Source organism: Rhipicephalus microplus, chromosome X (assembly GCF_043290135.1).
Source record: "Rhipicephalus microplus isolate Deutch F79 chromosome X, USDA_Rmic, whole genome shotgun sequence".
Taxonomy (NCBI): Eukaryota; Metazoa; Arthropoda; class Arachnida; order Ixodida; family Ixodidae; genus Rhipicephalus; species Rhipicephalus microplus.
In genome coordinates, this window is record NC_134710.1 from 21,522,386 (window position 1) to 21,548,534 (window position 26,149).

Here is a 26,149-nt window from a genome sequence, read left to right on the forward strand (position 1 = left end):
CAGCATATCCGTAGAACGGACATCAAGTTAGTGCTGTCGGGTGCGAAGATTGCATAATTTCGACGCTGTGTTGCACTACATCAAGCGAGAATAATGTGCACATTTCACTTGGCATGCAGTGTTTGTTTTTACACAGCGCAAAACATGCTGTCTCTAGTTCCTGTTTTCACGACTGTGAGTTGGAAATTTACTCAAGAATTTCAGACCTGACTGCGCAAAAGGTCGTGACTTGTTAACAATGGAAAAAACATCACAAAATGAGCATTAGTGTGCATATTTATCACAATATTCTGTTTTACTCTTGGAGCTCTCATGATCCTTTCTTCTAATACAGTTTACGATTATGGTAATTAAGTAATTTGTCGTTTGTATAGATGCCTCTCCAAGCTGCCCAGAATATACGACCATTCCTGTAATCTTTGTCAAAAGGGTCATAGAAAAAACATGTAAAACTCGTCACAGACGTATTAAGCAGAGATAATTCTGAAGCATAAACTTTCCTAAAATGCTAATTGGCACTCTGTACCTGGTCACTGTTCTTAAGCCAGAAAACGTTCATAAGTAACGCTGTGCAAGGTTGTTAATAGTGAGTTGAATTTAAAAGCCTTGGCGAAAGCTTCAGTCAGTGTGGGAAAGGTACGGAAGGCCGCAGCAACGCTTACATCAGCTGGCAATGTGAAAGAAACTGACGGCGAGTGTCACTTTTGTATAATTAGCAATGAAACTACAACTATTCTCTTTGCCCTGACACGGGGATGCAAAAACAACAACAACAACTAAAAAGAAATGCCGTAAGAGTGCAAAAAGAAACGCCAGAAAGCAATAAAATTTTGCAGGCTTTCTTATGCATTTTCCCAAGGCGACTTAAAGGCGAAAGCCGTCTTTCTTTTCTTCAGTCAATTTATTGGTTTTTTTCCACTTCCATTGGAAAATTTTCTGCATATAATGCGGTTTTTCACGGGCTATATGAGCGGACGCATTCCGAACTTTCAGCACCTCAGCTGGTTTTGCTCGGGCTCCGTAATTAGTGCGGCGATCACAGAGGCAGTGCAAAGTGACGTCGTCGTGTGATGACGTGATCATGAGACTCTCATGATGACCTTACACATTCCGGTGATCTGTGATGTCCCGATGACGTCCTATGGTGACACCATCACGCGATAATTTTTGCATCACACTTGTTGACGACGCCGCCATGGGAGGCCAAAGCCAGCTACGATAAATTTCTATTTTAAGGCGAAAAGCCCAGATGTCTCATCAAACGTGAAACTTTGTCATTTGCGTCCCGCGTTGGTGGCGTCGAGTGAACCAAAAAATCATCACGTGATGACGACAACACCTACAACCTCTGTAATTTTAAACTAAGTTTGGCACCACGGAATAAAATTAAGAAATACACACATAGTATACGCACCCTGGCTAAATTAAAAGTAAACGCGCGTAGCTATACCACTAGGCATCTTGAATATTGGGATGCGCCTCTCAGCAGAACTAACTATGGTGAAGATACGCTGTGTTGTCTCATTCTTAAAATGCTAATAATTTTATGCACGGAACATACATATAGAGTACTTCCCACTCAACCAGCTCATAGGCTGTGTTGTCTCATTCTTAGAATGCTTGGTTAACCTCCCTGCCTTCTCCCTTTTGTTGCTTCCTTCCTTCCTCCTAGAATGCTAAATATTTTATGCACAGAACATACATATAGGGTACTGCCCACTCGACCAGCTCAATCAATATTACATATAACAATAATTATATGCTGTATTCTACTTTTTCTGACTGTTCATTTTTTTATTCTTATATAAACTGAAATGTTTCACAATTTGCTACTGTATAAATATGTATGCAGCATCACGCACTCTTTATTCACTGTATTGTTTTCTTTTTGTACTACTTTTTTTGATCATCATGATCATCATCATCATCATCATCATCATCATCAGCCTGACTACGTCCACTGCAGGACAAAGGCCTCTCCCATGTTCCGCCAGTTAACCCGGTCCTGTGCTTGCTGCTGCCACTTTATACCCGCAAACTTCTTAATCTCATCTGCCCACCTAACCTTCTGTCTCCCCCTAACCCGCTTCCCTTCTCTGGGAATCCAGTCAGTTACCCTTAATGACCAGCGGTTATCCTGTCTACGCGCTACATGCCCTGCCCATGTCCATTTCTTATTCTTGATTTCAGCTATGATATCCTTAACCCCCGTTTGTTCCCTAATCCACTCTGCTCTCTTCTTGTCTCTTAAGGTTACACCTACATTTTTCTTTCCATTACTCGCTGCGTCGTCCTCAATTTAAGCTGAACCCTCTTTGTAAGTCTTCAGGTTTCTGCTCCGTAGCTAAGTACCGGCAAGATACAGCTGTTATATACCTTCCTCTTGAGGGATAGTGGCAATCTACCTGTCATAATTTGAGAGTGCTTGCCAAATGTTCTCCACCCCATTCTTATTCTTCTAGTACCTCCCACATGCTTACGTCAAATTTTTGATGATAATAGTGTGTAAACACGTTATTTTAATAAATTGCATATATTTCATAGATGTATAATAGAGTCTGTGACCAAATGCTAACTGAAGCCCAAGATACACGGGGTGAGAGCTTTGTCAAGCTGCATAAAAGCAGCTTTTCTCTCACTCCTCATGATCAGTATTGCTTATGAAATAAACGTCTAAATAAATAAACATATATGACAGATCATACATAGCAAAAAAAAATGTGACGTCTTTTAAACGTCACGTCTCTTCACGTGATCATGTTATCGCCGGACATCTGAGCTTGGTCAAAGGTGGTCTGATCATGGAGGCAATGCGATATGAGTTTTGCACCACCTCCGATTTTGAAAGCAGCGCAAACCTCCATAGGTGCAGAAAGCTTGCTAACTAAGTGTGGTGTGAATGGCCGGCATAGGCGTTAGCAGGGGGTTGCAAAAGAGCACTTGCCCCCCTTAAGCCACACCAGTGCTTGACCACACCCAAGCTACACCAATGCTCTCCCCCTCCACCAGCTGTGATGCAAGACTGGTTTGCACTCACAACACCCTGCTGACACTCGTGGCAGAGGCGTAGCATGGCGTGGCAGCCCCCCCCCCCTACCCCCGATATTTTTCTTTTCATGGCATAGAAAGAGAAAAATAACCACTTTCAGGGGGTGCCCCTACTGAAATCATAGAGGTGCCCCCGTCCCCCCGAAATAATGTCTGGCTACGTCTGCCTCGTGGACTGGTGGGGTATACGATCAGAACGTGGACAGAGAAAAAATTGAAGGTAGCCGTTGCCATTGAATCGTCTTTGGTGAATGGCTAGGAGACCCTGTGAGTTTTTAATGATGTATTTAAGGCTCTCACCTTAATGAATTCGTCCGGAGACTTTCGCGTATTCTAACATCTAAAAACCGGCCTAGTGTGTCCACCGCTTTCTTTCTTCTTCGACATGTTTAGGGATGATTATGTGTATTTGGGGCGAAGAACGCAGTCTTTTTTGCGAGCATGAACATCAGAGCAGTCTGACGTAGCCCTTTCTTTACAAAAAGCAGCACCTTAAACCAACCAAAACCACTCGTGGCCCGCGATCAAAGCACGCGAAAGCGGGAAAGCGTCGTCTGCTCCACCAGCCAGCGCTCCACTTTCCCCTAATGCTCCAGCGCCGACCCACCAGGGGAAGGGGCGGCGCTGCGATTTTAGAAAAGGTCCGTTGAACTGCAGTTTACCAAGCATTCAAGAACGTGGATGTCGCGGAGGGCTGACGGTGCAAAACGAATCTCGCATAACTTCGATGGTGACGCTTCCATGACGACCGCAACATCGTCGGCTGACAAGTTATAGAAGCGAAATTGTTTTCTGCATGTTTTATCAAAGATAAGGGCAAGTCGTCTGAGAGATGTCAGTCTTGAAAATTGCATTCCTTCTCGAAACAGGGTGAGCGGATACGGAGTTCCCATTGATTACGCTCAGGACAAGGGCGTAAATGACCATTTGATGCAGCTGCTTACAACTTTACATACATACATACATACATACATACATACATACATACATACATACATACATACATACATACATACATACATACATACATACATACATACATACATACATACATACGTACATACATACATACGTACATACATACATACATACATACATACATACATACATACATACATACATACATACATACATACATACATACATACATACATACATACATACATACATACATACATACATACATACATACATACATACATACATACATACATACATACATACATACATACATACATACATACATACATACATACATACATACATACTATGGAGTCTTGGTTTGGAAGACCTTTATTAGGCCCGAAGAACCGGCAGCCGACAGCTGAGATGATCGGACCAAGATGATGATGCTACGTGACAACGATGAGGATGCATGAGCAACACATGATAATGATGATAATGTACAGATGAAGAGTATTGGTATACTAAATGCCCACACTATTTCCCCCACGTGAAAGCGGCCAGCCTGGCCGCGGGAAGTCAAGGGGACAAAGAACGTCGCATGAAGGGCTTCATACGGGAGACATGGACGACCTCAGTAGTTCGATAACGGCGATCAGCTGGGGCTACAAGTGGCGTCACGCGATAATTCACTGGTGAAGTTCCTTCAAGAACTGTGTACGGCCCGATAAACCGTGGCTGGAATTTGTCGCACAAACCAGGTGTGCGAATAGGCGTCAAAAGAAGCACTTCGTCTCCAGGTTGAAAGGATACAGCACGATGGGATTAATCATAAACCAGCTTTCTGTCTTGCTGTCGGGCTTCAGTGTTTATACGAGCACGTTGGCGGCTCTCTGCGAGCCGTAAAATGTATTCCTCTGAAGAGGATGGAGATGAATTCACATGGCAGGTAAAGAAAGAGACGTCCAGGAGAGAAGTAGGGGAGCGTCCATAAACTAGGTAAAATGGTGAGTAGCCGGTTGTCCGCTGAATAGCCGTATTGTAGGCGAAAGTGACGAATGGTAGGACTACATCCCAGTTCTTGTGGTCTGGTTGAATGTAGGCGGCGATCATGTCAGAAAGAGTGCGGTGAAATCGCTCAGTGAGGCCGTTAGTTTGGGGATGATAACTAGAGGCAGTCTTGTGAGTTGTGCCAGAAGCGCGAAGTTCGTTCACTAGTTGTGAAAGGAAGGCCCTTCCACGGTCACTGAGCAATACACGTGGAGCACCATGACGCAGTATAATGGCTCGGAGGATGAAATCGGCAATTTCAGAAGCTGAACCGGTAGTGACGGATGCCGTCTCGGCGTAGCGCGTCAAATGGTCAACGGCTGTTACTATCCATCGGTTTCCAGCAGCACTGACTGGAAGGGGGCCATAAAGATCGATGCCTACAACTTCGAAGGGTGTGGCTGGGCACGGAAGAGGCTGTAGTGTACCGGCTGGAGCAGATGTGGGTAGTTTTCTAGATTGACAGGTAGTGCAGGACCCAACGTACCGAGCTACACTAGTGGTAATACCTGGCCAATAAAACCGACTTCGAAGGCGATCGTAGGTTTTGTGATAACCAAGGTGACCTGCCGTCGGATGGTCATGAAGTGCTCTGAGGACTTCGGACCGAAGCGATCGGGGTAGAACGGGAACCCAGCGCTGACCGTCAGGATGGTAAATTTTGCGGTACAGCACCGAGTTGTCCAGCTTAAACTGCGAGAGTTGGCGACGGAGCCTCGCATTAGGTGGACGGGAACTGCCAGTGAGGTAGGCTATAATACGTCGACAGTATGGGTCAGCCAGCTGTCGAGAAGAAAAATCGTGCGAGTCGTCCGAAGGCAGCTGGTCCATAGAGGCGAGAGAGGAAACCGCCGTAGACGTGGTCTCCGAGGGCGTGTTGTGCAAAGTGATTGCGGAAACGCTGAGGGGAGCCGCTGGTAGTGGGCAGCGAGAGAGAGCATCGGCGTCGCTATGCTTTCTGCCACACTTGTATACGATGTCAAAATCATATTCTTGTAGGCGTAGAATCCAGCGGCCGAGGCGTCCCGACAAGTTCTTGAGTGTCGAAAGCCAACATAAAGCATGGTGGTCGGTCACGATGGTGAAATGGCGGCCATGAAGATAGGGACGAAATTTCTGCACTGACCAAACGATGGCGAGGCACTCCTTCTCGGTGATCGTGTAGTTCCTCTCGGCTGCGGAGATGACGCGGCTGGCGTACGCAACGACTCGCTCTCGCGAAGAGTTGTCACGCTGGAGGAGCACGGCTCCTAAACCGTGGCCGCTAGCGTCTGTATGGAGGAAGGTCGGTGCACCATCGTGAAAGTGAGAAAGTACAGGATCGGTCGTGAGGGCACTCTTCAATTTGTCGAAAGCCGATTCACATTCCTGAGACCACTGAAAGGGCGTACCAGAAGCAAGTAGCTTATGTAGTGGTGCGGCTATGGAGGCAAAGTTTTGTATGAATCGCCGAAAGTAAGAGGCGAGACCAAGGAAACTTCGCAAATCTTTCGGCTTGTCAGGGCGAGGGAATCAAAGCACCGCAGCAGTTTTCTCAGGGTCTGGACGAATTCCGTCCTTGCTCACAACATGACCGAGGACCTTGATAGATCTGCTGGCGAAATGGCACTTCTTGGTGTTAATTTGAAGACCAGCGCCCGCAAGGCAAGTCAGGACCTCGTCCAAGCGTTGCAGATGTTGAGGAAACGTCGATGAAAATACAACAATGTCATCGAGGTAACATAGGCAAGTCTTCCATTTCAGGCCACGCAGTACGGTGTCAATCAAGCGCTCAAAAGTTGCGGGCGCATTGCATAGACCAAACGGCATAACATTGAATTCGTATAGGCCGTCCGGGGTTGCAAACGCAGTTTTTTCTTTGTCCTCTTCGTGCATGGGGATTTGCCAATAGCCGGAACGCAAGTCGAGGCTTGAAAAGAATTCAGCACCTTGTAAAGAATCGAGGGCGTCGTCGATACGTGGCATGGGGTATATATACGTCCTTCCTAGTGATCTTATTGAGTGCTCGGTAATCGACGCAAAATCGTACGGAACCGTCTTTTTTACGCACCAAAACCACTGGATACGACCAAGGACTGGTTGAGGGTCGGATTATCTCCCGTTGCAGCATATCGTCTACGTTTTCCTCAATGATTTTTCGTTCGGCTAGGGAGACGCGGTACGGACGACGATGCACAATGGATGTTCCGTCGGTCTGAATACGATGTGCTGTAGCAGTTGTCTGACCCAGGCTGGATGAATGAACGTCAAAAGAGTTTGCATGCTTTTGCAACAAATCAAGCAGCTGCTGCTTCTGCGAGTCTGTCAAGTCCTTGTTGATGGCTGCTGTAAAGGCCGAGGAAGCAGCATGATCTCCAGGATGGCCTTTAGAGGAGGCAGGGGTAAGAGGCACGACGCACACAGGCTCCAGATCGGCAACGCAGGCGACAGTAGTGCCCCGCGGCAGTAAAATTTTATCTGGTGTGGTGTTCGTAGCAGCGAGGACAGCTAATCCATCGTGGAAGCGAGCCACGCCTGATGCGAGAGCTATGCCTTTATTAAGGCAACGGGGCGATGGAGTGACCAAAATGTCACCAGAGTCGACGTCGTTGGACAAAACTGTGACTAATTGATGTTCGTTCGGGGGTAACTCGATGTCTACAGCAGCGATGAGTCGAAGTGGCCTGTAGGTTTCGTCACTAAGCAAGTGGTCTGTGTCAGTAAGATGGACGACACGTTGTGCACAACAAATAGCCGTGGAAGCAGACGAAAGAAAGTCCCAGCCTAAAATGAGTTCGTGGGAGCACGGGGATAGCACAGCGAATTGTATGTGATGAAGAATGTCGTCGATTAGCACACGGGCAGTACAGAGAGCGGAAGGGCGAATCATCGTTCCCTGGGCTGTAACCAGTGTTGGTCCATCATAAGGCGTCGTGACTTTTCGAAGACGGGTACACAAATCAGCACGAATAATAGAAAACCCAGCCCCAATGTCCACCAAAGCATCAACGTCTACTCCCTCAACTGAGACTGCAATCATATTGTAAGGGCGCGCTGGAGGAATTGGAGTACTGTGTAGGAATGCAGTTTGTTTTCCAAAAACTGCATTGCTTAGTTTTCCGGACGCCGATCAGAAGCGAGGGAAGCAGGCTGAAGAGGAGAAGAGGAGCGACGGTAGGGCGATGGTGAACGGCGTCTGGTTGATCGAAGACTACTGCGCAGTTCACCGGATGCTGGCGGAGATGGAGACCGACGCGGCGGTGACGAATAACGATGGCCCTGGTACAAGGCTCCTGCGATATAGTCTCGTTCGCATATGTCGTACCCTCGGCGCTCATCTTGCTGGCGCTTGCGGCAAAAGCGTGAAATGTGACCACGATAGCCGCAATAATAGCACGTAGGGCGAGTCGATCGATAAGGAGGGTGGTAGCTTGTGTTAGATGCACCGGGAGAGAGAGCAGTGAGAGGGACAGATGATGGCTCAGGCGGTGGTGATGCAAAGCTCGTGGGAAAGCTTCTGGGAGGTGCGGCAGCAACCGACGCGTACGTTCGTGGTGGCGACGTCGAGCTGACGGTGCCTGATGGTGCGGCGACGGCATGCGAGAACGATGGGAGAGTACGATCGACAGTGGGCTGCAGGTGGGCCATATGGGTTATGGACGTAAGCTCCTCCCTGATGACATCCCGCAATGACGTTGAAGAAGGCTGAATGGTACATACTGAAGGTAGTGTGAATCCCATTGATTCTAATTCTTCGCGTATTATCACCCTTATCGTTTCTCGTAGGTTTGGATCAGTCGTAATACGGGCCGCGTCACTGTCCGGTTGTAGGCGCATCGACTCAAGTTCTTCGAGGCGCTGACAGGTTGTCGCAACGTCAGCAACGGTAGCCGGATTCTGGATTGCAAGGGCATTGAATGCGACGGGTCCAATGCCCTTAAGAAGCTGGCGTACCTTGTCTGACTCTGTCATTGGGGTGTCAACCCGGCGGCAAAGTGAAAGGACATCCTCGATGTAGGATGTATACGACTCCCCGATGTGCTGTTTCCGAGTCGCAAGAGCTTTCTTTGCGAGAGCTGAACGGACAGCCGGTGTGCCAAAGACATGGCGAAGCTGATCTTTGAAGGCTGACCAGTCGGGGATGTCCATGAAGTGGTTGAGGAACCACGTCTTCGCGACACCCGTGAGGTAGAATGACACGTAAGCGAGTTTGTAGGTGTTATCCCACTGGTTAGCAGCGCCGACCCGTTCGAAATCGTCCAGCCATTCCTCCACATCTTCCCCGCGCATACCAGCGAAGGGATGGGGCTCACGCTGGAGGCTGTTAATGACGTTAAAAGGCACGGCACGCGGTGGCGGAGTGGGAACGGCTGCAGCACTGACCTCTTCTTGGTGCGACATATTTCCGGACACCTGGCCCAAGCGGCGACCTGAACGTAGCTCCAGGGGGTAGAGTGGTCGAGAGGATGGCGGGGGATCCAACAGCACGCTCCACCACGTATGGAGTCTTGGTGTGGAATACCTTTATTAGGCCCGAAGAACCGGCAGCCGACAGCTGAGATGATCGGACCAAGATGATGATGCTACGTGACAACGATGAGGATGCATGAGCAACACATGATAATGATGATAATGTACAGATGAAGAGGATTGGTATACTAAATGCCCACAATACATACATACATACATACATAAATACATACATACATACATACATACATACATACATACATACATACATACATACATACATACATACATACATACATACATACATACATACATACATACATACATACATACATACATACATACATACATACATACATACATACATACATACATACATACATACATACATACATACATACATACATACCTCAGCAGTGGAAGGGCTTAACTATCATATATGATGAGGATGCTTGCAAAACGTGCTTCATTCGATCCTTATTTTTTCTAGTGTCTTCAGCTTCATCGTTAGGTTCCGTGGTTACTACCAGTTCTCAGTAGACGAATACCTTTACAACTTCCGAGGAAAGTAAATTTAAAGGCACGTTTTTATCTCTTAGAAAGAAAATATATAAATAAAACTCACAGAGAATGATGCCAGATAAAGTATTGGTGATGTTTGTTAATAGAAGTAATCGTAGCATACATGTGAAGAAATAAAAATGGATAAAAATATCACTTGCCACCGGTAGGATCCGAACTTCCAACCTTCTAATAACGTGTCCGATGCTCTAGCGCTGAGCTACAGTGGCGGTCATCCCCGTTGTTTTTATAAAGCATATCGGTCTATTTGAACGTGGGGGCGTCAGCGCTGCCTGTTGCCACTATGGCGAGTAACGCACTCTCTTTTTAGCCTATTTGGTGACACGCAGTACTTGATCTTAGATGGCAGCTGAGCAATATACCCTCACACGCCACCTCAAAACGTCTTCTGTTGGAACGACACCCTCGCTATGAATAAAAGATAGTGTAAATTTATGGGCTCGTTTTTCGTTTTTAGAAACTATACTGTGACTTCTTTGAGGCATTACAACATGATTTTTCAATACGTAAACAGTTGTCGAATATCTATGGCCCAAAATAAAATCCAGAATTACGCCTCTTGAATCAACCTTTTTACCTACCAAAGCAAACAGAATTCAATAAGGGTATTATTTGAAGTTATACATTCTAAAGCCATGACATATTGTGAGATACGTGTAGTGGTGGACTCCAAAAATTTTAGCGCGATATTGTTAAAGAGCTTGTTTCGCAGCAATTCTAGTGTCGGTGTCCACGTCGGGGCCGGCGTCGGTGTTGGTGTCGGCATCCGTGATGGCGTCGGCGTCATTGGTTGAGAGCGAAAAATCATGACCTTGTGCGTGACCGAAAAATCGAGAAATATGCAAATAAAATAATGAAAAAATTGAACCCAAATTGTTTGCGCAGCAAGCGGGTGTTCTACCACCCAGCCATGCATCTGCTTGTGAACAAAGTGAAAGTTACTTTATCTGCTTATAAACTCGGTGAAAGTAACTTTCATGCTTGGCAAACACGTGCGTCCTGTTTACATGTTTCCCAATACAACATGAACTACTGTAGTAATATTGCATGGTACAAGCCTACATTTCCATCTGGCGTCAGAACATGCGACTTTCAGGACGACTTCATTTAGAGCCAATCGGCCCCTACAGAAGGCACACATGTTACTGTTCCTATTCTCTCAAGGCCACTTAGTGGGTGCATAGCAAGTTAGATAAGATTTCACGCACTCAATGCTTGAAATACGCATGCGGGATAGCATATCAATATCGATTTCAAATATGAAGGGGAAGCTTAAGGATCGCCGAAATTTTCACCATCTGGCGTATTTTAACCTACACTGACATCACACAGCACACGGGTCTCAGCCATTTTGCCTTCATCAAAATGCGACCACCGCGGCCGAGACAGAAACCACGACATTCGGTTCAGCAACAACACCGTAACCGCGGCTCTACCGCGGCGGACAAACAGAATTAAACGCAGAACACCATGAGTTACGAAGAGCCACCCTAAAAGAAAAGTAGAACGAACACGCAAATATATAAAATAAATTCGTTGTGCTTAACAAGGTTTGGCGCCACTTAAAAACGGAAATAGAGAGGGCAAAACACAACTTTTTCTGTGATAGCAATTATATGGACACTCTCGACTCAATTTTTCGGCTGGTGTAACTTCCTTTATATGTATATATATCTATATATATAAAAAACGTAAGAAAGAGAAATACTTCAGTAAAAGACTCCGGCGTGCAGAATCGAACGTGGGACCTCTGAAGTGCGATGCGATAACCACAACACCTCCTCAAACGTTCAAACGGAAAGCTATTTATATCTATCATTCACCGCTCGTGATGGGCACCTCGGGTGGAACTATCGTGTTTCTAGCACTACTAGCAAGATGGCGCACTGAGCACGCGTCGCCACATCATCACGACGCGGTGGCGCGCGCTCTCATCTCCCACGCGTGTTTTGCCCCGTGGAGAGGGAGCAGAGTGGACGCTAACGCGCGCGCTAATCTCGGGGGGGGGGGGGGGAGAGAACAACCGTGCGTCTTGGCTGGCCTAGGGCTTTTACCGGAATGATTATGTTGTTACCAGGTGCACAAAGGCCACTGCAATCGTTGCACTGTCTTCGTTTGCAAAAAGGGCACACTTTTCAGACACAGCGAACAACTGAGACGCCTAAACACGTTACTCTCTATCTGTGAGTACGCTTCGTGCATCATTTGTGCGTGAGAAACGTGAGGCACGTTTTCATCTGCTTGCCATTCTGCGTGTGACGTTCCAATTTGTTGCTATCGCGTTCATTGCTTCGCCCTTGCAACAAAGCTATGAGTTTTTTCCCAAATAATTTATCTTGATTTATCACAAACCAACCCCTAAAATTTGGGAAGTAGTTATCCAAGCAAGATAGCATGACTAAAATGGCAATATCGGGTAGTATTCCTGAAGACTCACGAATTATTGCAGATGCTATAAACACTTACTTCCAATCAGTTTTCACACGGACGCTGCTAAATTTGCATAAATATATAATGCATTTCTTAAATGCTATATGCTGCTCAATTAACCCCTTTTCAGCACAAAATATTTTCCTTGTTCGAAACAGTGGCTGGCTGTGTGCGAAAGTGATTCTTATTCGTAAAATTACCAACAAATAACTGATAAACGACGACAGACTAATATCACTGACAAGCACATGCTGCAAATTATTGGACCATATCAATAATCAAGCACCTATAAACTATTTGGCTCATAATAATCTGCTTTACCCGAACCAACACATATTTAGAAGGAAGCTTTCGATGACTACACAAGTTGTAGAAATTACTCATGATTTTACTACGACTATTATTTTATACAATAGATATAATCGATATTTATTGATCTTTCTAAGGCATTCGACTCCATCTTGCACTCGTTGCTCATAAAAAAACTTGAATAATTTGGTGTTAACTCGAAAATAGTCTCCTATATGGTTGCTCATCTCCCATCATACCCAGTATGTTTCTTTTGATAATGCCAAGCCTAACCGGACTGACGTGTTCTCTAGCGTTCCCCAGGGATCCGTACTAAGGCGAAAACTCTTCCCGGTGTACGTCAATGACATTTAGATTGATATGGAACTAGGCATTAAATTGAGGCTCCATGCAGATGACAACATCATATACTCTACTACTAGCACAACAGAAGGCCAAGTAAAACTCGACAAATATTTAACAACTATTGGAGAATGGTTTCAACAAATATGGTATGATAGTTAATAGAGATAAAACCATGTGTGCAATAATAACCCGCAGTAAGACAACACTTCCCTTTTAATACGTGTGTTCAAATACGTGCCCCATTTTTAGGGCAGACATCAAATACGTCCACATAATAAAGTACATGGGCGTTTCCCTCCCTTTTTAAATGCGATGTTCACATTGATCAGACTTCTGATTTGGAAAGATGAAACAGCGCTGGAACAGGACGAAGAGGATAAGACACAAGCACGGCGCTGACTAACAACCATGTTACATTCTAAGTCGGTAAAACGTGGCCTCGTAGCCGCCGTGACAGCTCAGTGGTAGAGCATCGAACGCGTTATTCGAAAACGTGGCCTCACAAAATCCTGTTTGTCGGCAGCGCTGTCACGATTTTCCCACCACTAGGTGAATGGAAGTTTTCAATTGTAACTGCAGGGGCTACAAAAAGCAGGTTTTCTATTGACCTTGCTTTGTAATTTTGCTGAGAAAACGATGGCGACACGAAAATCACCAAAAAGAAAGAAGAAATCTGTCACAAAAAGCATCGTGATTGTTTCATATGTTGGTAAACTGTCACACAATCTAAACAAAGTTTCGCAGAAATTCGGTATCGAAGTCGTTTTCAGTGCACATCACAAGCTATCCAATGATTGATTGATTTGTGAGGTTTAACGTCTGGAAACCACCATATGATTATCAGAGACGCCGTAGTGGAGGGCTCTGAAAATTTCGACCACCTGGGAATCTTAACGTGCACCCAAATCTAAGCACACGGGCCTACGACATTTCCGATGGAGAGGCAAACGCAGCCGCCGCAGCCGGGATTCAATTCCGCGACCTGTGGGTCAGCAGCCGAGTACCTTAGCCACTAGACTACCGCGACGGAGCTCATAAGCTATCTAGCCTCTGAAAGAAGACTAATGGTGATTAGGTAGAACACCATTGCAGAAAGAAGCACGTGCAACATTTCGTTAAATGCCGAGGGAACATTGTGTACAATGGCGAATTCCACTGGTAGATCCGGAGCGGCCGCCAAAATTTCGGTGCGAGCACTCGAATCGCGCCAAGCCAGATCCAATGTCAGATCTGCGAATGAAACACTTGAATGCCTGGCGTGAGTTCCTTTCCGAAGTTGTTTACGCATACGTCAGTAAACCAGTACCAAAAACGATTTCTTTTAGCACTCTCTACATTTCCTTGGCAATTGTGTCACCACTGCGAAGCGCGTATTTCGGCCACACCGTCGTGGAAAGCAGAGGTACCACTTTCTTGTGTTGCGTTTACAAATATGAACAATCTCACAGGCTGTGCGTCGGCTGTTGCTGCGTGTGCTTACGAATGGTGGAAAAGAGTGCAGAGGTAAGGACGACGTACCTGCCACTGATAAACTCTGCACGTAATTGTAATAATTATTAATGACGGCTGGCCACACAACTGGCAGCTATGTGCTAATGTACGTGCTCGTGGCAGCATCCGCAATCGCCGCCCGCGAAAAGGTGGCATGTTCTAAGCGGAATTTTTCCCACCTGAGCTATTGCGTGCCTGAAGGCGTAAAGGACCTGCTGCTCTGTGATTTCCCCCGCTCACCAATAGTTTTACCACCTTTATTATTATGCACGGTGAGCTTCGTGTCGTTGCACGAGCATGCAGGCACGAAAAGTTTCCAACGACAGAAAAGATTTCTTAGTGCTTATTACCTCTGTGCTTGTATTAGCACGGTATATATGAAATGGAAAAGGCAAATATGGCGCAGACGTGAACAAAGGAAGGCGCTAAGTTAACGCCTACCTTTCTATACGTCGGTATCGTCTTTCTCTTTTCTATTTCATATTTACCGCGCTAATACAAGCTAAGTTCATGGATAAACATATCGCTCAAGCCACAACACATTTGAACTAATTTTCCTCATTTACTGTGATGTGCACCCACAATTTTTGTCTTTCTGTACTTGAAAGTCCTACCGAGCCTGATGTCACCGACACTTTGACGCCTTCACAGAGCATATCTTTGGGAAATGGCAAGTTGTTGGTTCAACTGAATGAGTATAACCAATTTGTGCTGTTTATACAGTCGCTAACATATACATAGGGCAATGCCTTGACCAACAACATCAGATGACTGCACTTGAAGACAGTTGGTACATCTGCTTAAAGTGTAACGTTGAACTCCGCTTTCCAACTTCTCCACGCAGATTGTACAGCATCCAGTGGTTCATCGTTCAGGGACGGTAAGTCAGGAGCTGCTGCACATGGTAAGTATGCATGCATCATGTAGGTGGTTCTCGGAGCAGCAGAGGTTCAGTTGACTGCACCTATTCTAAATGAGCTACAAACTACTCCAAGCAACTTCATTATTTTTCATTCCAGGTCTTATACCATTTAGGTGCTAAAATAACAAAATATCATTTGATGAAGAGATGTGATGTTTAATGCAATATTTTCATTTCATTCTGACAAAGTTATGCTTTCAAAAATATTGTATACAATAGCAATATTAAAAAATTGTGCAAATAATCTTTGTGCTTACTCCTAAGTATGAAGAGTGTTATCTGCTGCACTTAATATGCGTGGCGTCAGCAATGTTTTGACTACTAAAGATTACAATAAGCATTTCACTGCTCAGATAGCACAGCCTAAGTACCAATAGGTCAACAAAGTGCAACCATATAAATAATCTCATTCCATCGGGCCAGTCTGAGATAGCGGCTAAATATGTATTGCATGTGTAAGGCCACGAATGCCATCAGCCAGGAGCAGAAATAACTACTCAGTATGGTAAATTTCTCAGTTACCTGAAAAGTTCACAGAACTGTACCAATTGGTGCTTATTATTCACTCTCTCTATTTCAGCCTAACTAACTTCTAATGTTCTTGCATGTTACTTATACAGGTGATTGATGCACTGTTTTTGTGGATAGGAGCACTGTCGTTCGGATTGAAATCTAAAAATTTTATTTATTTGTTTACTTTTTTATTTTAGTTATTTATTCATTCATTTATTTATTCAGTTCCCTCAAGACCCGAGTGCATTACAGAGGGGAGTGATATACATTTTTTACGCAACGTGCACAAAAATCGAAACATTAGGGGTTGCTTAGATCATGGAAGAAAACCAACAAGAAATAGTGCACGGTAAAGGAACATAAAAACAGGTCTTTAGGAGACATAATTAAAGCATAACAGGTCTATTACAAAAAAATGAAGCAAACTAAAGAACACTCAAGCACAAGCATGTGCCAATGAAGAAAAAATTCATCGTTGCAGCAGCATATGTCAAGATACAAATGTGTAAAAAGGAAAAAAATGAAGACAAAGGGCTACTGAAACTGCAAATACTATCATCCTAAAAATTATGACAGCAGGTTAGCTATAGAAGCCCTAAATTTAGAGTCTTTAGTAATCTCGGCTACAGATCAGAGAAGGCGATTCCAACTTGCTGACGTACGGCGAATAAATAAATTTCAAAAATTGTTGGTGTGGCATGTGGGAATGACAACCTTACGACGATGGTCAGTGCGGTTGAATGCATAAGAAGAAGGGGTCATCAATTTATTCTTGAGAACCGAATTTTCGTGGTATAACTTGTGTTACAGGCAGAGGTGAGATATTTTCCTACGTTTTGAAGGTAGAGGTATTGATAAACTTAACCAAAAGGCTGATTGGGCTTATTGGATCGAAAAGTTGTGCAAATTTTTTTTGTGCTTACTCTTAAATATGAAGTGTTATCTGCTGCCCTCAATATGTGTGGCGTCAGCAATGTGCTCCCAACTAAAGGTTTGAAAAGACAACAGTTCTCGGCAAGATTAAAGAACAGGAGCATATAGCCTATGAGGCTGCTCAGATAGCGCTTGAAAAGAGCACATGCGTAAGCAAGCCATCATGTGCTCTGTGAGAAAGAGATCTATGTTTATTGAGTTGCGAGGGTCGGCGTAGCAGGCTCAGCGATTGCTGATAATAATTCTTATCTTTACATCTGTCATTCTTTCGCGGTCTTTTCTCTTCGCTCGAGTTTATTAACAACCTCCTTGTCAATAAACTTTTAGCTGAAAGTCAGTGCTTTTCACGTCCTTTTCCTGTGCGCCGTGTATTTTTTCACGTGTTTAAACCTCAAGTATTGATAAAGTTGCTTTGATGAGAGTGACGCTGGAGTTGCGATGATAGTTGGAAAGAATGAAACGAGCAGCTTGAATCTGGATGGATTCAAGCTGATGAATGAGTGTTTCTTGACTCGGCTTCCACACAGATGCAGCATATTTCATTTGAAATGCACTAATGATTTATACAGAAGTAATATCAGTAGAGAGGAAAAAAAAGATACAAAGTACGGCCTATAAAGCCCAATGTGCGATTAGCGTTTTTGGTTACTTGAGCTACACGCATCTTCCAGGAAAAATCAGAACAGATGAGTACGCCTAAGATATTCGCAACATGACGCAGGTTCTAGGAAGCTATCATTAAGATGATAAGAGGGAAGTGTTGTATCACGATGCGAAAGGAGCATGCGCTGGCATTTGTTAGTGTTTAATTCCAAACACGTGTTAGTCCAGTCACGAACCCAGTTTATAACAGACTCAGAGTCACTGTTAACAAGACCGTAAATACCACAGTCATCAGCGAACAGGTTAATCTATGAACATAGATTATCAGGCAAGTTGTTTACGTAGATGAGGAAAAGCAAAGTTCTCAGCACAGAGCCTTGAGGCACGCCTGATTCAACAGCGGAACTGGTGGATGGAGTGTTATTTAGAGTCACAACTTGGAAACCATCAATCGGAAAAGAGTGAAGTCATTCAAGAACATTAGGGCCAAGGTTAAGTTTTCTGAGCTTTATTAGAAACACTTGATGTGATACCTTGTCAAAAACTTTTGAGAAGTCTTGGAATATGCACTCGACAATAGAACCTCTGTCAATAATGCAATTTATGTGATGTTTAAATGTCGAAAGTTGTGTTTCACAGGAAAATGACTGGCGGAATCCACGCTGGTGATCTGCTAAAAAAAGGATGTGGAAGAGTCTGTAGAAAAGATGTGATATGACAGCAAATAATATGTTTCATTATTTTACCTGAATGACACGTCAGTGAGATTAGTTTATATGCAGCATGCTTATCCCCAAACTTGTGCAAAGAATTTACGTTCCCTACCTTCCAGTCTTTCGGAATGCAACCGGTCTGAAAGAATTGCTGAAATTTGTTAGTGAGATAGCACCATACACTTTAGTACTAATAAACTCTTGAAATTTATATCAACACCACGTGGTGACGAAACATTTAGGTTTTGTATTATTTTTTGTACGTCAGCAGCGTCAATGACAATAGGGTTCATTGTTAAAAAATCAGTACCGGCATAAGTGGAAGTTACGGAACACAGATTTTTTTTTGAAAAAGGATAAGAAAGTGCTTAGTTTAGAACATTACCAGACTTGCAAAGTTTGATATGTGATTGTTCGCATCTTTAAGGGATATTGACGAATTGTCTCTTCTGCTGACTATATTACAAAATCGCTTAGGGTTAGTAATTAAAAAAGGTGGTAATGTAGATTGAGAAATAAATCCCATGCGTTTTCGAGAGATTCTTTGTATTAAGTAACCACTGCTTGATAATTACTCGAACGTTTTTGAGTGCCGGTTATTTTTGCAGAGCTATAAATGCGTTTTTTTTTTCTTATTGCGCAGTTGTTTTAGGGATTGACTGAACCACGGAGATTGCAGGTTAGATGTGATGACTATGCGTGACACATATTTTTGTATGACTGATAGCACCTTTTCTTCGAATAAATAGTATTTACAGAGTGATCATAAAAGTTGTGCATGTAATCACTTTTAAAAGCAGAGATATCATGATTAAGAGCATTGAAGTCTGCTCGGTTAAAGTCTCGGATATATTTTGTGGTTGCTACAGTGAGGTACTGTGATGGTTGCCTCTGTTTTCCATGACTGTGTAAGTAGCTGGGACAAGTTAAAATCATTGCACAAATTCAAAAATGCGTCTCCCGCACCGGTGAAAGGATGTCAATTGGAATGTGCGTCAGAACAAACTATATTTGGAAAGTTGAAGCCGCCTAGTAGAAGGAGCAGACTATTCGGATGCCGTAATGATAACATGAAAATGCCGTCATGAAGCTCATCAACAAAAGTGGGTTTTCTTCTTCTTTCTTCTATAAGACTTTATTTCTTTGTCCTGTACATGAGGCGAATGCGTTAGCCTGGCAACTCCCATGACGGAACAGGGAGGTCGAGCCTCCTGGCCCTGTGGTGGTCGTACTGGACAGCCAGGATTTGATTGTCATAAGCTGGTGATCTGATGAGCCCTTCGAAGCGTTCACGCTTAATACCGGGCCCCAGTGAACCGCAGTCCCAGAGAATGTGGTCTAGTGTGCATGCCTTTTCGTTGCAGGCTTTGCTTGTAATTTCTATTTCTTTTGCTCCATAGAACTCACTGATTTGAACCAATGAATGGTCCGTTTTGGTTTGTAGTTGTCTATGGCTTGTGGCCATAGACAACTACAGTTTTATGGCTTGTGCTCTGTTTAAGTTTGCGTCGGGGTGCGGATGAATTCTTCTGCCCAAATAGAAGTGTTTAGTGACTTAATTATACGTGGTGAGTTTATCTTTGTGTAGTGGAATAAATCCAGTAGAAACAGGGCCATTTGTAAAAGCGTGCCGGTAGATGAAATCGCGAGCAACGCTGTTGGCCGTCTCGTTTGAATTGACTCGTAGGTCTTCGATTCTACCTATGTGTCCAAGGAACGATGGTGGTGGACAGCAAGCGCGCAATACAAACTTCGTGGAACATAATTGTATTTCAACCAAAAGAAGATCTGAAGCATAACTAAAGTGAATTGGAAAGGACAAAATCGTGTCTGAAACCGCGATAAGTACGCCACCGCTACACCAAACACCTCGATCACACCTGTACACGTTCTAGTATTTTTTATTCAGACAGTTTACTGTTATCAACCTACGAAAACAACTAGGTTTCAGTAAAACAGATTATTTCAGGGCCAGAAGCATCGACAGCAGAGCAGAGATTGTTACGTTTTGGAATTAGGCTTCCAATATTTAAGAAATAAAACGAAAGTTCCTTTGCGACTGGCAGCTTTGATCACTTACCTTCGCGCTGCACTATTCAGCGGTGTGCGTCACGAAGGCATTACTAATTGTTCATTAAGCTAAGGCATTTACATGTTTCACTTTACAAGGCTAGTAATGAGTGCAAAATGAGAAATGGTGTTTGATTACTCAGTAATGCAATTCGTGTGTTGAAAATTCCAGCTGCAGAATGTGAGTGGACAACTGGTGAAACGAAGCTGCTGTTTCATTTGTACGCCTCGCGTTTCGCTCGTATTACGCCTCGTAAGTCGGCGCTAGGAAAAAAATTCGAAAATAAAAAGACCATGTTTGCAATAATCGCCAGAGAATTCGAAGAAAAGCTAGGCACAACGCGGACTAACGAACAGTGATGCTCAAGGTATCATCACACTGTCCAAAAAAAAAAAAAAGTGGCAGCCGCAAAAAACAACACATCTGGCAACTCCCAGGACGAATATTCGTATAAAGATGAATTCGAGCTAATTAGGTTGCTCGATGACATTGTACAGCCGGAGATGCGAGATGCATGTGGTGTTGCATCAAGAAAGACGTGCCCACCGACACAGTCTGTCTCTCGACCATTCGAGTGCATTGTCAGAAAAGGCCACAGATGATAGATCTGGTTCTCTTCAGCCATATTACTCAGGAGATGTAAAACAAAGCGCCCAAATTTTGCTAGGCACTGTATAAGCTATAGCGTTCTTTGATAAAATAAAAGAACTTGAAGAATGTCGCTCAAAACGCAAAGCTGAAAAAGAAGCTGAAAGGAAAGAACGGCACTTTGCCAAGACACAGAGGCGAGAAGAAATGCGTGCTGAGAAGATGAGCCTTCTCCGTCAAGTATTTGGCTTAGAAAAGGACGTATAAAGTAATAAACACACCTTTATTGTGTGCATTGCATTGCTTGACATCATGTACACAGGTTCCTTGACCATAGATTGATAACTTTTCATAGTGATGACCAGCACGGGTTGCTGGGTCCTTTGAAGGAATACTTGCACTCATTCTTCATCGTTGACTAGAGCAACTAAAGGGCACAAAATTAACACTGTCTTGGCAACACTAAGGATGCCCTTTCTTTTGAATAATTTAATAAGGCACAATACATACTTTTTCACTGAATGTGAATATTTACGGCTAAGTAATGCATATGCGTTGCATTTCATAGTGTGTGCAAACCAATGATGCACATGCTACAAAACTGTACGCAAAAAGAGAAGTTTCTGTTGTGAATAACAAATTCTTTCAAGTCGTACAACTTAAGATAAGCTTGAAAACATTCAATTTCACAGCACCAGTTTAGCAACACATTTTGTAGGAGGCTCTGTTTAGTGTGCTGTCACAAAAAACATAAACAGCTTCAGCAAAACAAAACTCTAAAACACTGTTTCCCTTGGCTCTTCTCTGCCTACTTCACACAAAAATGGTGAGCATCTGAAAAAAAAGTAACAACAAATTGGTACGTAAACGTTTGAAATGCTCGAAGAAATTTAAAACCAAAATGTAGAGGAAGAAAAGCAACTAGAGAACAAGGTGAGAAGGAAAGTGAAAAATTGAAACGATGCAGAAATGTAATAACAAAAAAATTCATCGCTTGTGAGCTGCACTTTTATGTTAAAACAAATAATTTGTTCCTCCTTTCCCCACTCTGGTGCACAAATTCGAAGTCAAAAGTGTTATTTGCACACGTCTTCTGTACAATTTATTTACATGTAAAACAAAGAGAAACGTGCCTTGTAGCAATATACAGTGCAGTTACTGAATTTTCTGTTGATAAATCGCAAGAATATGAAGAAGCAAAACAAACAGCTTGCAATGACTTCTTCAGCCACCCCTACTAGAAATCTGGCTGCATGCTGGACAACCACCCATAGCTGCTGAATTTTACGAAAAACAGACTCTCGTTCAAGCACTTCTTTTTTGCGAAGCAATATATCGCTTGCTGTTTGTGGCTCACAGCTTTCAGCATTATCTTCCGAAGCTTTTTCCAGGCGTTACTCTCAGTGCCATCATCAAGGTCATTTAAGATATCCTCAACTTCAGCATTTATGCACAATTTATACAAAACAACACAATAGCATCAACTTATTCGTCTTGTCAATGAAAAAAAAGTCAAGATACAAAAGCTTGCGGCAACGAGCTTTAAGATCAGCAAAGGCATTCTCAATCTGCACCCTTGTAGCAGAAAACCTTGCGTCAAACTTTTCTGCTGATTCTTGAGGCTATCATAGCCTCTGAATGGAGTCAAGGGCCATTCCCGCAAGGAATATGGAGATTCTCGTAAGATATGGAAGTTTACAGAGGCACAAACTTGAGGAAGCTTTTTATTGAGAATGCCGTTATATGCACACTCTCGGCTGAATTTGGCCGCTGGCGTTGATTTCAGCGTCGTCGTCAACGCCGGCGTCGCCATAATTCACCTTATATTTATACGTATCTCTATACGTGAAAGCTCAAGGAAGAAAAATAATCTAGAGAAAAACTCCAGCATGCGGAATCGAACACCCGACCTCTGAATTGTGAGTGCAAGGCATTAACCATGCACTGAGCCACAAAGAAGCAACTCCGTAAATGTTCAAATTCCAAGCTATTTATATCTACCACTTACCGCTGGCTGGAAGGAGAACTATTATGTTTTCAGCACTACCAGGGAGATGTAGCAATGAGCGCACGTCGCCAGATCGTCACGACGCGGCGGCGCGCGCTCTCATCTCCCACGGGTAATTTGCCCTGCGGAGAGGAGACGCTCCCGCGTACGATCGCTTCACTCACGGTGGGAACAGTCCTACACCTTGGGCTTTCACCGGAACGATTCTGTTGTAATTACCGGGCGCACAAAAGTCACTGCACTCATTGCACAGTCTCCGTTTGCGAAAAGGGCGCGCTTTTCAGACACTGCGAAATGACAACTGAGACGCTTATTCACGTTCATTTGTATTTGAGTACGTTTCGTGCGTCATTTGTGCGTGAGAAACGTGAGGCCTTAGTATTTTTTGCGCGACCTTTCAATTTGTTGCTATCGCGTTAATTGCTTCGCCGTTGGGGCAAAGCTGTGGCTTTTTTTTTCGATAAGCAAGAGTTTTCAAATACGCTTGCTTCGTGTATATTACTAATATTTACAACAGTGACTTTCAGAAACCTTTTATCATAGTCATAGACTACCTGTAGTGTTATTGATATATAATTCTGCAGATTGATATACGTTGATGGCATCTTATATACTGTGCATCGAATGCTTATGTAGCTGCAATCGATGCATTCAATGACACCACGTACCCCAGAAAATTTCAAATAAAGTCAATAATTAGCCACCACCTCAAATTATATAAACTCAGGTACTTACTCTATATTTTCATGGCTAAAGGCCGTGACATATTTTCTACAACGCGATACGACGAATGATACCACGGATCGTACAACGAACGATACTAAAGCCCATACGATGTCACCGACATCAACAAAAATCGTAAGCGCTAATCTAGACATTTGTATAGACGGACGCCCAATAACAGTGCTGGTAGATACTGGTGCGGACTTCTCTATTATCAGCCGTAAACTCGCCGACTGCCTAAAGAAAGTCAGAACAATATGGACGGGCCCGAACATAAGAACCGCAGGTGGCCAATTGGTGACGCCAACGGGAAAATGTACCGCTCGAATTAATATGGACCGTTCAGATTTCGTCGCTACTTTCATAATTTTACCGGAGTGCTGCAAAAACCTCATTTTGTGCACGGACTTCCTGCGTGAATACAGCGCCGTTATCAACATTCCTGAGAGATCGGTTACGTTTTGGATGGCCCCAGGTCAAGTTTCGGATGGGCCCTATACAGACCAGCGACGTAAACCTTTGCGCGTCTTCGACGATGATGTGACCATCCCGCAGCGGTCGAGTGGACTCATGGCTGTGACATGTGACACGTCGAGCAATTCTGAAAACATCGCCGAGCAAATTCCAACACTGCCTATCAGTCATGCTTTATCTATCGCAAGAGGCGTCGTGAGCATAAAATGCGGACACACGCACTTCCTTGTGACGAACTTCAGCTCTGAACGCCGACATCTGACGATGTCGGCGGGAATTATTCCAGAAGGAATAATTTTTAATGCCAACCTAAACTGCACTCCCCACATAGAAAGCATGACTTCTAAAGCACAACGCGCCTTAGGAATTCTTCGTAGACTGAGCAGCCGTAGATATGGTCTACGCAGAAGCACAATGGTATTGATATATAAAATGTATATGTGACCAATGCTAGAATTTGGGCGTATTGTTCTCAGGAGGCCCTGCTTACAAAATAAAGCCTCTGATTATGCTTGAAAGAGAAGCCTCGAGATCGAGTCTAGGACTTCCTAGGTTTTAAACAAACAATGTTTTGTATCAGGAAGCACGATTACCTGCATTGCCTTGCCGTTTTTGTATCCTAACGTTTCAAACGTTTCTGAAATTTTATAGCTATGCGCCAAGACGATCTGAATATGCTTTTATAAATGACCCAGACAACATTTTTCTTGCCCATTGGCCACGGTTTCGAACACATCAGATTGCTTTAGTCCAGAAACAACTAGTTAGGATAAATGTTAAAATTCGAGATGTAATTGCGGCGCAGGTTCGATTGCGGCACAGATTGCGGTGCAGGTGGTTACGGCGCAGATAGAAATCGATGAGATTTTCCCTCTAAGTCCATTTTACAATCCTATAGGGTCTTAAATAGCCGACTGCGGGATTATCTTGCACACGCAGAAACGAATATTATTATAGCCACAGATGCTTCAGTAATGAATGAAAAGACAGGTGTAGGTATATACTGCCATTTGCGTAACTGGTCTTTTTCATTAGGAATACCGGATTTCACACAAGTTTTTGAAGCTGAACTGTTGGCAATAGTTCTAGCGCTGTGAAAGCTACCTTTGAATGCCGCTAACGCGATCATAATCACGGATTTCCTGTCAGTATGTACGTCGATTGCGGCATCAACAAAATCGATGGCCTTAAAGACGCTCCTTATGCTAGTTCCTCCTCAGCTGCAGCTACAGAAATTAGTATGGGTACGTGGTCATTGCGGCTTAGAAGTAAATGAAATCGCCGAGCATGAGCAGCATTGGAAGGGCCAGTACTATCAGTCCTTCCCGAAACGGCCACCATAACTGCGACAAAATACAGAAAACTTGCGCTTCGTGCAGACGCTAGAAAGCAATAATGTCAACACCAGAATATACTCACTTCAGAATTCCGTGGAAAATTCATTGGTGTCCTACAAGACATTCGGAAGCCATAATCACCAGATTTCGTTGTCGTGTTTCCCTGGTAAATTTCCATTCACACAAAGCTGATCTGGCTATATCACCGCTATGCAACTTTTGTTCAGAAGCAGAAACAATAGATCACTATTTGTTATCATGATGCCGTTACTAGTTGCTCAGGAAAACATTCTTAGTACTCCCATTCTCTAGCCTGGGGCTGAACTTCACAATAGAAAATATACTTTCCTTCGGTGCTTCTGATCTGGGCTTCAGCCACGAGAACGTTTTCTATGCAATTTGCAAGTACCTTAATGAAAGTGAATGAATTTAGCTTTTAATTGGGTGATAATTTCTGTAAAAAATTTCTGCGAAAAAATTCCAAGATACACAGGAGCTCACTGGCGCAATGAAGTCAGTATGATCTAAATATTTCAAGAATCCCATCACAAGCCGTTTGGAAAAGTTTAGAAAGGCACAATCACTTTATAAATCCTCATCATTTCGACATGGAAATAAGTTGCTAGTTTGAATACTTGGCTATCACACTAGCGTAGT

General features: G+C 43.8%; 1 protein-coding gene across 2 annotated transcripts in view; it reads right to left on the reverse strand.

Moving 5' to 3' along the window:
• Positions 1 to 26,149, reverse strand: part of LOC119175599 (uncharacterized) — an 89,993-nt gene that overhangs the window by 23,826 nt on the left and 40,018 nt on the right. The gene's annotated exons all lie outside the window — the stretch shown is intronic.